The following is a 13284-nucleotide window of genomic DNA, read 5'->3' as shown; positions in this document are numbered from 1 at the left end:
GCAGAAAACGTGGACAGGTTCACTGTTTGCTGTTTTAACCGACTTAGAATGCAATTATGGCAGCATGGGCGCCCCCTAAACGACCCCTAGCACTCAGGGACACATGTTGATGATCAAGGAACCCTTGTAGCCTTAGTTGTAATGATCCTAAGCTCCAAATTTCACTATAAAAGGCCACCTTGTGACCACAAGTTCTTCACACCTCAATCTGCTTTCTTGATCACATCTGGAGCTCAAGAACACTCTTCTAGCATCTCTTGTCGTGTACCAAGCTTCTGTAAGTGTGCCTAACCCTTTGTGGTTTAGTTTTTACATAGTTATAGCTTAAAAGTCAATCCGTCGTAGTTAACGATTGACTTTGCGATAAATCACAAATGGTCCAATGGTTTGTCGAATCAAAGGTAGTTGTATGTTGGTAATCATGTGGGCTTTAAACCCCTAAAAGGGCACCCTTTGATTCCCACTCTAACTAGTCCGAATGTCGAGTCAATCCTGCTTAGAAAAAGTCAACAGAATGCTATTTTGCGATTTTATGCATAATCTGTAATGTAGATAGCGTGTAACCTGTTTTAACACTCACATAACATGATAATAGGTATATTAACTAGTCTAAGCTTGTTTGATCCGACCGTTTACTATTTTGACCCGGTTCAGAACCGAAAGTCGCAAAACTTTGACTTTTGCTTTGACTTCAGTTCTGACCCGTTATGGTATGATTTAGATATGCCTTAGGACTCTCTTAGGACCAGATTACATGATGGTATAACCCTCTGTGACCGGTTCATTGTTTGTCCGAGTCTTTTGCACATTTCCGTTAAACGCCTAAAAGTTGACCATAACCCCTTTTCACTTTAAAACGAGGATTTTGGACATGTGAAAGGACCATGACCTTAGTTACTGATTTCTAAGGATGTCCCAAAAATTTCACGTCGATACGAGGTCTAGAATAGGAGTTATGCTAAATAGCACAATTACGAAAACCTTAGTAATTAAACGGCGCAATTAGCATAAAGCTTATCTAAACCTAAATTTCGACACCAAACCTTTTACACACTGATGTAAAATAATATTTTGAGATTTTTAAATATTTTTAATTATTTTTAACCTGCTCATAACCTGCGGTTATGACATCGGTTCGGTAATTACCGAATATACCCTTTTCGGGCATAACTTGAGTTCTACATGGTATTTTGACCCGATTCTAGTTGCTACTGATTTTAAATAATAAATAGAGTATTTTGGACTTTATAAACTGTTCGGAAAACTCAGATTTCCTGTAGAACTCAGAAACCTCTTTTATAATCTTTAAAATGACCGAAATACCCCTTACGGGGCATATAACGGATTTAAACTCGTTACGGGCATTATGGAAGGTATCCTACTGATACCACAACCTATTTAAAGCATATTTACTTAGGAAACCTGTGTAGGACTCTTACGGTTACCCGTTATGCCTTTTGCGCGTACGGTTCGGTTTATGTAACTAGTTTACATAAACTAGCCGAAACGGGTCAAACCTTATTGTTTTGGCCTCAAAATCCAGAGTGTGGTTATATTACCCATGTAAAACAAGTCTTCAAACGTGTTGGGTCCAAACCACATTCCATTCCTGGTTTTCGCCTTTCACGCGATTACACCGTAATTATCCTTTGAAACTGACCGGTCTAAGCTAAGGCTAAATTAAAGACCCGTTAGGATTCTAATAGGTTATTTTAAACCTTCGTTCCAGAATAGGAGACCAGTAAAAGATACTTGCATTATTTGACTGAGGTTTAATACTTGCTCAGGTAAATACTTTTAACTTATTTTCCGTTATACGGGCTTGGGTTACGGTATTTAAAATACCGCTTGGTCGGGCAATTGACCCCAACTCATTAGTAGTTGGGCATTATCAATGTGACCCGTTTAAAAAATTGGTTTTGTTGGCTTTACACCTTTGGGAGCTTAATGACCATGTCCCGGATATCCTTGGCAGCATTTTACAAAATGGCCACGACCTAGACACGCGGGTGTAGGCGTACACCCGTCAATGTGTCCATAATTATAAAGGTATAGCCGTTGGTTTTCCCGCCGCGGTTTTATGCTATGTGGCGTGTCTATTAACCTTAAACCCGGCACGACCCGGGCGACCGAACGCATAGTGAACATGTAATTCTTTTACAAGATTTAATTGATAAATTATCCCAAGTTATAAAGAGTTTGTGCCTTGTGCATTCAAATCAATTTTATTAAACATTTTACAAAAGTATCGGTTGAATGTATTTACCAGTGTAAACTGACGTATTTTCCCCAAAAAGATTAATGCAGGTTCTACACGTAATAGGCTGGCCACTCCTTAGCATCGTTAGAGTCTCGCAAGCTTGGGATGCCAATATCTGTTGAACAATTATTTTTCTATCTTATTTTGATCCCCTGTGGATTATATTTCGATGATTGGTGATACTTGGATATTACATTCGATTGTTGAAATATATTTATCTTTATGCTTCAGCTGTGCATTTATATATTGTGTGGTTGACTATATTGTTGCCAACTACGTCACGGTAATCCCCCACCGGGCCCACCGGTGATACACGTGGAAATCGGGGTGTGACAGGTTGGTATCAGAGCCAACGTTGAGTGAATTAAACACTATCCTTATGTGTTTAATCTCAATGACACAATTGCACATACTTGAGTCTAGACAAGAACATAGGACAAATTCGAATTGTTATTCCAGTTTGTCTTTTATTGTATATTGTTGATTTAAAAGTCTTGAAAGCAGGAATTATGCCACCAGCAATTAGAAGAGGAGGAAGAGGCAAAGGGCCGATCACTACTCACAATGATCACGAGGCCGGACCTTCGAACATGCGAGCTCCTTCGAGTACAAGGAGTGAAAAACCTCAGAGGCGTAGAAGGAACCTCTTTGAACCTGCAAGACGGTCTACCTCACACAGTTCGACACCTTCATACCGTCACTCTTTTGGACCAAATTCAGAGAACGATCCCAGTAACCCTCAACCTTCGTTTATACCTCTCCAGCGATCTGCTTCGCACCGTTCCTATGGCGATCCTACTCCTTTCTTTCAAGGCCGATTTAACCCGGCTGATTATGTCCAAGAACCAATAGGTTATAACCCTTTAGGACCAGAGGATCACTTTTCCGAAGACAATGCGGTAGATATGGACGAGGACACGGACCCCATAGAACCTGCACGAGGTACTCCCAACCACCCTATCGAGATCTCTGATGGGTCATCCTTTCATGGAACACCCTATCAAGGTCCCGACAGTTACCAGGCGAGGTTTAACCAGTGTGATTGGTACTTCACACCTTCTCACCACTTCTCGCCTCATGAGCAGCAGCAACAGGATCCCTCCGAGGATTCGCGATTCGTGGCAGTTATGCCACCGCCTCCACCGCCACCAGTTCAGCAAGCACCTCCAGATCCGCCAAGGCGTAGGAGATCAGGCGCGCGGATGTCTACCCGAGGAGGGGAATTCCACTTTAGCACCCCTCGCCACTCGAGTGCAAGTCACTTTCCGCCAGTGCCTGAAGAACCACAATTGGGTGAACCTTCGAACCACCCTGCAGAGGTGAATTCTGCACCAGCTGCACCACCTCCGCCACCATTTGGGTATGATAACCCGATACCAGCGTACGCCGGTTCCACCACGTACAACCCGTTTGAGCATCCGACTCACACTCACTATAATTATGATGCCGACCCATACGTGGTAGCGGCTAATTACAACGCTCTCCATCCTGAAGGACCCTATGGAAATCCTTGGGGATTAGGATACGCAGCTCATGGGTATCCAGCACCTCCTAGACCTCCGGTTCAGCAACCGTCACAGCAGCCACGTTTTTCTCCACCGGAGCAAGAAGAAATCCTCCACCATCTAAACCGAGTGGAATGAGACTTTGAGCAAGAACGTAAAAGTAATCGTGGGTTCCTCAAAGGCCTAGCAAACCTACTAAAAGGGAGGAAGAAATGAGATCATTAGTCTCTTATTGTACTATAGTATTTACTATTACAATCAAGTCCCTGCGAGGACATTTGTCTTTAGTATTTTAGTCCCTGCGTGGACATTTATCGTGTTTAGTCCCTGCGTGGACTTGTCTCAGTCCCTGCGTGGACTTATCTTTTCGTCCCTGTGTGGACATCTATCCTTGTATTTGGTCCCTGCGTGGACTTGTTTTCTGTAAACCTCTGTGTAGGTATTTTGTCTACTTAAAGTCCCGTTTAGGGCAGTATGTAATCATTATTATGATTAATGGAATGTTATGTTATAAAATTTCATTTTTGTTATTAGATACATTATTATATGAAATAAATCAAAAATCATTCCTTTTAAATTAATCTGCCTACTAAATAAAGAATCTTAATGGTGAAACCTAGCCTGGTGTCATTATAAGACCCAGCCAAAATGGTAAGACCTGGTAAAACATTCAGATTCCTGTTAGCCTCTGTAAACATGTTAACGTTCTTGGCAGATGTGATTCGTTAAAATCACACGCGTCATTCTTATATACGAATCCATCAAGGGATTTCAAAACCCAAATTAATGGTTGGTAAATCATCGGTTAAATCGTCAATAAAGATGATCATTATTAAACATCCATTAGTGATGTAGTGCCTACGGGCCATACTTATTGTCATATAAGACAAAAGGCAGTTGTAGCCTATGACTCCCTGTCAGAACAGGTAAAGGACTACGGTTCAAACCTTCATGCCTTGATTCTCTGAAATCCTGGCTGATAATATAAAACGTCCTTGTGACTAGGCTTTTATGCTACTAACTATATTGTTTGTAATTAGGATAAGTTTTATTCAACTCCTAAATAAAAGTGAGTAACAAATTAACCAAATATGGTCTATGTTTACCATGGTTAATGAATTGCCATAAAAGACAATTCCATAATAAACTCCTAAATAAAACATTGTCATTATCTTCTGTAGCAGATTCAAGTTGCAATGGCTGATCCAAGTGGAGTTAATAGTCAATCAAAGGAGGATGACAACGATAACGCCCAGATTCATTTAACGGGCGCTGAATTGAAAGCTTTGGTAGACAACGCTGTGAAGACGGCCCTAGATCGTCAGTATGAAGAGTACAGCGAATCTCGAAGCAGGACCTTATCTACACCACACTCAAAGCCAAAAACCCATTCTAAATCTCACAGCAAACCACCCTCGACCCCATCTAAGCCTAAGAAGGACGACGATAGGCACTCGTCCAATGAGAATAGCGTCCACCCTAAGAAGAAAGTGGTCGATGACGCACCTCGCGCCAAGGGTTGCACGTATAAGTACTTTGTCTCTTGCAAGCCCCGAGATTTCACTGGGGAAAGGGCGCTGTAGACTGCATGACCTGGTTAGACGAAATGGACACTGTTGTGGACATCAGTGGTTGTGCCGAGAGAGACGTGGTGAAGTTTGTATCCCAGTCGTTCAAGAGCCCTAGTGTGGTGGAGATCTCTGGTTCAGGCCTCTGGGAAGGCTGTCTTGTATAGCATGACATGGGAAGAATTTATTGCTCTCATCAAGGAAAACTACTGCCCTCAGCACGAGGTTGAGAAGATAGAGTCTGACTTCTTATCGTTGGTCATGAAAAACCTGGATTGCCAGGCTTATCTCACGACTTTCAACACTCTGTCGAGATTGGTTCCGTACCTTGTTACACCGGAACCCAAACGGATCGCGCGTTTCATTGGGGGTTTGGCCCAAGAGATAAAAGCTAGCGTGAAGGCTTCTAGGCCTGCTACCTTCAGGTCCGTGGCAGATATATCTCTGTCTCTCACACTGGATGCAGTGAGGCAGAGATCGTTGAGAAATGCTGATAGTGAGAAGAGGAAATGTGAAGATGATGATTCACATAGATCTAACAAGAAGCACCGAGGCAATCGTGACCACAAGAAGGGGTCAGAGAACAAGAAGAATGACCGACAGTCGGGCGATAGGCCCAAGTGCAATGTTTGTAAGAAGCACCACTTCGGAAAGTGCAGATTTGAGCAAAAATCCCAACCGAAGGCATGTGGGATATACAAGTCCTCCGAGCATAGGACTCTTGAGTGCAAGAAACTCAAGGATGCAACTTGCTATAGTTGCAACGAGAAAGGGCACATCAAGACTAACTGCCCGAAGATAATGAAAAGGACTGAAGAAGGGAAAAAGACCAATGCGAGGGTCTTTCAGATGGATGTTAAAGAGGCTATCCAGAACGACAACGTCATAACCGGTACATTCCTTATCAATGATGTTTTCGCAAGAGTGTTATTTGATTCTGGAGCAGATAAATCCTTTGTGGATGATAAGTTCTGCGAGTTATTAAAATTACCTGTTAAAGCCTTGAATGTGAAATATGAAGTAGAACTAGATAATGGGACTATGGGGACAGTTTCAACTGTTTTAGATGGATGTGTTATATCCATTAGGAATCACTCATTTCCTTTATCCCTATTACCTTTTAAACTAGCTGGTTTCGACGTAGTATTGGGTATGGATTGGTTATCGCATAACCAAGCCCAAATCGTGTGCAACCAGAAACAAGTGGTAATCAAGACTCCGTCTGGAGAACCACTTACCATCCAAGGAGATACTCGACATGAATTGCCTGCACATGTATCTATGCTAAAGGCATCCAGATGTTTGAAGAAAGGATGTGTCATTTATATGGCACAGGTGACTATCGGTGAGGAGAAACCCAGAATTGAAGACATTCCAGTCATCTCTGACTATCCTGAGGTTTTTCCAGAAGAACTGCCTGGTTTGCCACCAGACAGGCAAGTGGAATTCAGTATCGACATCATTCCAGGAGCAGCGCCTATCGCGAGAGCGCCTTATAGATTGGCACCCACGGAAATGAAAGAGTTAAGAACGCAGCTAGATGATCTGCTAGCCAAAGGTTTTGTTAGACCAAGTTCATCTCCTTGGGGAGCGCCAATCCTGTTCGTCAAGAAGAAAGATGGTTCGATGCGTCTATGCATCGATTACCGTGAGCTGAATAAAGTTACAATCAAGAATAGGTATCCTCTGCCCAGGATCGACGATTTGTTCGATCAGTTGCAAGGAGCAAGCTATTTCTCCAAGATTGACCTACGGTCAGGCTACCATCAATTGAAGGTCAAGGACGAAGATGTGCATAAAACTGTGTTTAGGACTCGTTATGGTCATTTCGAGTTCCTAGTGATGCCTTTCGGGCTCACTAATGCACCTGCCGCATTCATGGATCTCATGAATCGCATTTGTAAGCCTTACTTGGATAAATTTGTCATTGTCTTCATCGATGACATCCTCATCTACTCAAAGAGCCAAGCTGACCACGAAAAGCACCTTAAATGCATTCTTAAATTGCTACACCAAGAAAAGCTTTATGCCAAATTCTCTAAATGTGAATTTTGGCTATGAGAAGTTCAGTTCCTTGGGCATGTAGTCAGCGAGCGTGGTATCCAGGTGGATCCCGCCAAAGTTGAAGCCGTCATGAATTGGCAGGAGCCGAAGACACCTACGGAGATTCGCAGTTTCCTAGGTCTAGCAGGATACTACAGACGCTTCAGCGAAAATTTCTCAAGAATTGCTGCACCCCTAACTTCTTTAACTAGGAAGAGTATAAAGTTTAATTGGGGCCCTAAGCAGCAAGAAGCTTTTGATATCCTCAAACAAAAGCTGAGCAATGCTCCAGTGTTGACATTGCCGGAAGGAATGGAAGAATTTGTCGTATATTGTGATGCATCGCACACCGGTATGGGTTGTGTGCTTATGCAGAGAGGCAAGGTGATTGCCTATGCGTCACGACAATTAAAAGTGCATGAAAAGAATTACACCACCCATGATTTGGAGTTGGGTGCCGTTGTATTTGCACTAAAGCTTTGGAGGCATTACTTATATGGCATTAAATTTGTGATCTATTCTGATCACAAAAGCCTCCAACACCTGTTCAACCAGAAGGATTTAAATATGAGGCAGCGACGTTGGATGGAAACTCTGAACGATTATGACTGTGAAATAAGATACCATCCAGGCAAGGCCAACGTAGTCGCAGATGCCTTGAGCAGGAAAGAAAGAGTGAAGCCAATAAGAATCAATGCCAAGAGCATTGAAATCAAGAACAGTCTGAATAAACGATTGTTAGCTGCACAGAAAGAGGCTGTGTTAGAAGCTAACTATCCAAACGAAAAGTTAGGAGTAACTGAAGAGCAGTTATCCTATGGAAAGGACAGAATTCTGAGATTGAATGGGAGGATGTGGGTTCCTGTTTATGGAGGTCTTCGTGACGTTATCCTCCAGGAAGCCCACAGTTCCCGATATTCCGTTCATCCTGGTGCTGATAAAATGTACCAGGACTTAAAGGCAAATTTCTGGTGGATAGGCTTGAAAAAGTCTATAGCCACCTATGTAGCGAAATGTTTGACTTGTGCGCAAGTAAAGGCAGAACATCAAAAGCCGTCAGGCTTGCTACAACAGCCTGAACTTCCTGAGTGGAAATGGGAAATGGTGATTGTTATGGGTAAAATTCTGAGCTCCTCATATCCTGGGAAATATCTTGGGTTATATCTTGAATAAATGATATCTGCTTATATCCGAGATGCTCATTCAGGATGTCTATAATATCCTGAATAGTATCCTCAGGATTACTAACATGTTGAGTGCAGGAGTACGTGTGCAGGTGCCCAACGTTCACAAAGACTCTTTCTCCAAGAGACTCGGTCCAAGTCGTTCAAATGAAGACGTTGAAGCCGCATTACCCGGACTACAACGTTAACAATGGAATATTCAGAAGCATCCCATATTTGTAGGAATTTCAGTTTGTATTTGATTACTATAAATAGGTGGGTATACCGGATCGAATAGGACATCACAGCTACACTCACTACACTTACACACTTGTTCTCTCACAACCTGTACTCTCACACAAATCATTGTAACACTTAGCGACCTGGTCAATTTTCTGCACTGTATCCTGAAGTTTGAAGTAATAAGAAGAACTAGGCAGCTGCGATTGTCAGCTCCCGAGGTTTTCTCCCGGTGATCTAGATTGATCAAGGGCTTTCCTCGTACATCTCGTGTCAACCCCTTTACTTTTTGCTCATCGTTTGATCATAGATACAACTCAATATCCTGAGCCGTATCCTGAACACTATTTTTCCAAACAACATAAACAGCATATTTTTAACACACTTTTCAGCACACTACCTCACTTAACTAATTTGATCACTAAATTGCTTCGGTAATTTTTGACCAAAACAATTTGGCGCCCACCGTGGGGCAAGTGGTGCTATCTTTACTAAAAATCTTTGTGAAATCATTAATCGGTTTTCTGTTTTCAAAACTTTTTGCCACATTATTTGTAATGGCCTCAAGATCAAGCATGAGCTCTTCTACTGTGTCTGCTATGACTTCTGCTACTACTGGTCTGGTGCTTCCACCACCTCCTCCAAGGATGCAATCTTCTTCACAACCTCAGGATATTATCCCTACCCGGAATGTTCAGGGATCTGCTCCGATTTTAGCTTCAAATGATGAAATTCTAACCTTGTTTGGAAGTGTGCAGGAACAAATGAGGCAACAACAGGAAACAATCCAAATGCTGCTAAGAGAGATACAACTCTTAAAAGCTGGTTCAAGCAGATCCACTGAAGACATCGTCACTCCTCTACAACCCAGAGCCTTGAACTTTAGTTCAGCTATGTATACTAAAGATAACAGGGGGAATATTGTGCCCAGCCTTCCTCAGAATCGTGCTCCTGAAATACCCTCCTCGGTTAGGATGTCAACCGTGAGGAGCTCAGGATATGCTTCAGGATATGGGCAGAATCCTTCGATTGGTAACGTACCTAATAATGATAATACTTTTGCCCGCTAACAGTGTTGGATCCTTGCAGGATACAGCTGTAACGTCAGCATTATCCAGGGAGCTTCAGAAGCTAAAGGATATGATATCCAGTGTGCCTTGGGTGGTTCAGCCAATTCCTGAAGTATCCCAGGATAGCCACAGGATATCTCAGTTCGTACGTCCTATTTGTGATGCTGAAATCCCAAAAAGATTCCAGACTCCAAACATAAAGCTTTACGATGGAACCACGGATCCTGAGGAGCATATTGCCCAGTATAGGGAGAGGATGGAAATCAACCCTATCCCTCCGGAGCTCAAGGAAGCTTGCCTGTGCAAGGGTTTCGGTTCTACTCTGACAGGATCAGCCTTAAAATGGCTGTTAAATGTTCCTCCACATTCGATTACATCATTTGCTCACCTAGTCAATTTATTTAATAGTCAGTTTTCTTGTAGTAGAAGCTTTGAAAAACTAACAAGTGACCTTTACAGGGGCCTCAATAGTCCCTAAGGGATTATGTTAACAAGTTCAGTAGGGAATCTTTAGACATCCCACATCTTGATGTCGCAACAGCTGTGCAAGCCTTCAAGATGGGGTTGCAAAAAGACTCTCAATTTTACCAAGACCTTGTGATGAACCCATGCAGGAACTTGGACGAAGCTCGAAACAGGGCTCTAAGATATATTCGATTGGAGGATGACAAAAAGATGGAAGAAAGGATGAATGCATCCTCAACATACGAATCGACTAACAGGAAGTCAGAATCCTCGTACAAACCATACCGCTCTAAGCCATATGGTAGAAGTGATAACAAGAGAGTGAATGCCGTTGAAGACGAGGATCCTGAAGAATATCCTGAATTATCTGAATATTGCTTTTCTGTTAACATTCCTGAACTAATGTGTGCCATGCAGGGTTTAGAAGACAAGGCTAGGTGGCCTCGAAAGAATCAACAAAAAGCTGATTGGAAAGATAAGTCAAAATGGTGTGCCTTCCACGAAGATTTCGGACATGTGACTGAGGATTGCATTGCCTTGAGGAAGGAAATAAGCTATCTTCTGAGAAAGGGATATCTAAAAGATCTCTTGGGAAGAAAGAAGAATAAGGGTCAGGATACTGAGAAGGATCCTGAACGAGCAGCCTCACCTCCCGCGGATGCCAAGATAATCAACTTCAATTCGGGAGGATCCGACATTTGTGGGACTTCGTATTCGGCGGCGAAAAGACATGCAAAAGAAGCTAAGGCTGAGAGGGGAGACAAACCTGTCAGGATGACTACCCTCACAACTGACAAAATGATCACGTTTGATGCTGATGACAGGGATACTGTCCAGGATCCTCATCATGATGCTCTGGTAATAACGTTATATGTGGCTAACCATTTTGTACGCAGGATACTGGTTGATAATGGTAGCTCCGTCAATATAATCCAACTAGAGACTCTGAAAAGAATGAATGTGTCTCCAATAGATATCACTTCGAAGTCCACCGTGCTTGTTGGGTTTAGTGGAGAGGCTAGGAACACAGTGGGAGAGATAAAGTTGCCAGTATATGTTGAAGGAGTCAACTCGATACAACGTTTCTGTGTGATGGATTCTCTATCCTGCTATAACATCATACTGGGAAGACCATGGATCAATGATATGAAGGCTGTGCCATCAACATATCATCAATGCATTAAGATCCCTACCCCTTGGGGGGTTGTCAAAGTTGATAGTGATCAGCAGGAAGCGAAAGAATGTTACTCATCCTCGATGAAACCCTCGACGAAACCAAGTGCAGCATAGCAATTAAAGATGTGGGCCCAGGATATCATGGAAAATTTGGAGCAGGATGTAAAGAAAGTTATCCTGGATCAAGATAATCCTGATATCTCGGTGCTTGTAGGAACAAATATCCCTCAGGATATTGAAGATCAATTAACTAACTTTTTGAAATGCAGGATGTCAACATTCGCATGGAAGCACGAGGATATGACAGGTATATCCAAAGACATTATTACTCACAAGCTTGGAATTGACAGGTCATTCAAGCCTATACAACAAAAGAGAAGGAAGTTCGCCCCTGAACGAAATGCAATTATCCAAGAGGAAGTTGAAAGATTATTGAAGTCCAGGATGATTAGAGAAGTCAAATTCCCTAGATGGCTAGCAAATGTGGTGGTGGTTCAAAAGAAGAATGGGAAGTGGAGAGTTTGTGTAGACTACATAGACCTGAACAAAGCTTTTCCAAAAGACCCGTTCCCTCTTCCACATATCGACTCAATGGTGGATGCTACTGCCGGGCATGAAATGTTGACTTTCATGGACGCATCCTCAGGATTTCAGCAGATTCAAATGGAACCTTCTGACCAGGAGGATACTGCCTTCATGACACCAACAGGTATCTATTGTTATACTGCTATGCCCTTTGGTTTAAAAAATGCAGGTGCAACATACCAGAGATTGGTAAATATGATGTTTAAAGACAAGCTGGGGGACACCATTGAGGTATACATTGATAATATGGTGGTAAAATCAAAGAGAGCTCAAGATCACCTCCAGGATATTAAGGGAGCATTTGATATCTTGGACCAGTATAATATGAAGCAAAATCCTGCCAAGTGCCATTTCGGAGTAGGGGCAGGAAAATTCCTAGGGTATATGGTGACCAAAAGAGGAATAAAGGAGAGCCCGGAGCAGATTAAAGCCATCTTGGATATTAAATCACCTTCAAATATGAAAGACGTTCAGCGGTTAACAGGAAGAGTGGCGGCACTAAATCGATTTATTTCAAGATCCTCAGAAAAATGTAAAGAGTTCTACGATATCCTAAAAAAGAATAAAAAATTTGAATGGGGTGAGAAGCATGAAGCAGCCCTTCAGACCTTGAAGCAGTATCTCTCAACCGCGCCTCTATTGATGAAACCTGAGGATGGTTAACCATTATCCCTGTATCTTGCAGTATCAGGGAATGCAGTAAGTGCAGTCCTCGTAAAGGATCACGAAGGTCAGCAGTATCCTGTTTATTATGTTAGCAAAAGTTTATTAAATGCTGAAACTAGATATTCTCACCTAGAAAAGTTAATATTGGCTCTAGTTATGGCATCAACAAAGCTTAGACATTACTTTGAGACACATAGGATTCATGTTAAAACTAATTATCCTGTTAAAAATGTGCTTAGGAAGCCAGAGATGTCCGGTAGGATGGCTAAGTGGTCGGTAAAGTTGAGTGCTTATGACTTAGTATATGAACCTAGAAATGCCATAAAGTCCCAGGCCTTAGCTGACTTTGTGGCTGATTTTAGTAGTGATATTCAGGATGAGGTAGACCTAGAAGTCCAGCAGTTAGGAGAATCCTCAGGAGCCTGGACATTATATACTGATGGTGCGTCTAATGTAAGAGGAGTAGGTTTGGGTATTGTTTTGGTCAAAAATCACACAAGGATAATGCAACCAAACTCTTTGTAAACGGGGAATGATGCTTGG

This window comes from Helianthus annuus, chromosome 5 (assembly GCF_002127325.2).
Source record: "Helianthus annuus cultivar XRQ/B chromosome 5, HanXRQr2.0-SUNRISE, whole genome shotgun sequence".
Classification (NCBI taxonomy): Eukaryota; Viridiplantae; Streptophyta; class Magnoliopsida; order Asterales; family Asteraceae; genus Helianthus; species Helianthus annuus.
Note: the sequence above shows the minus strand (reverse complement) of the source record.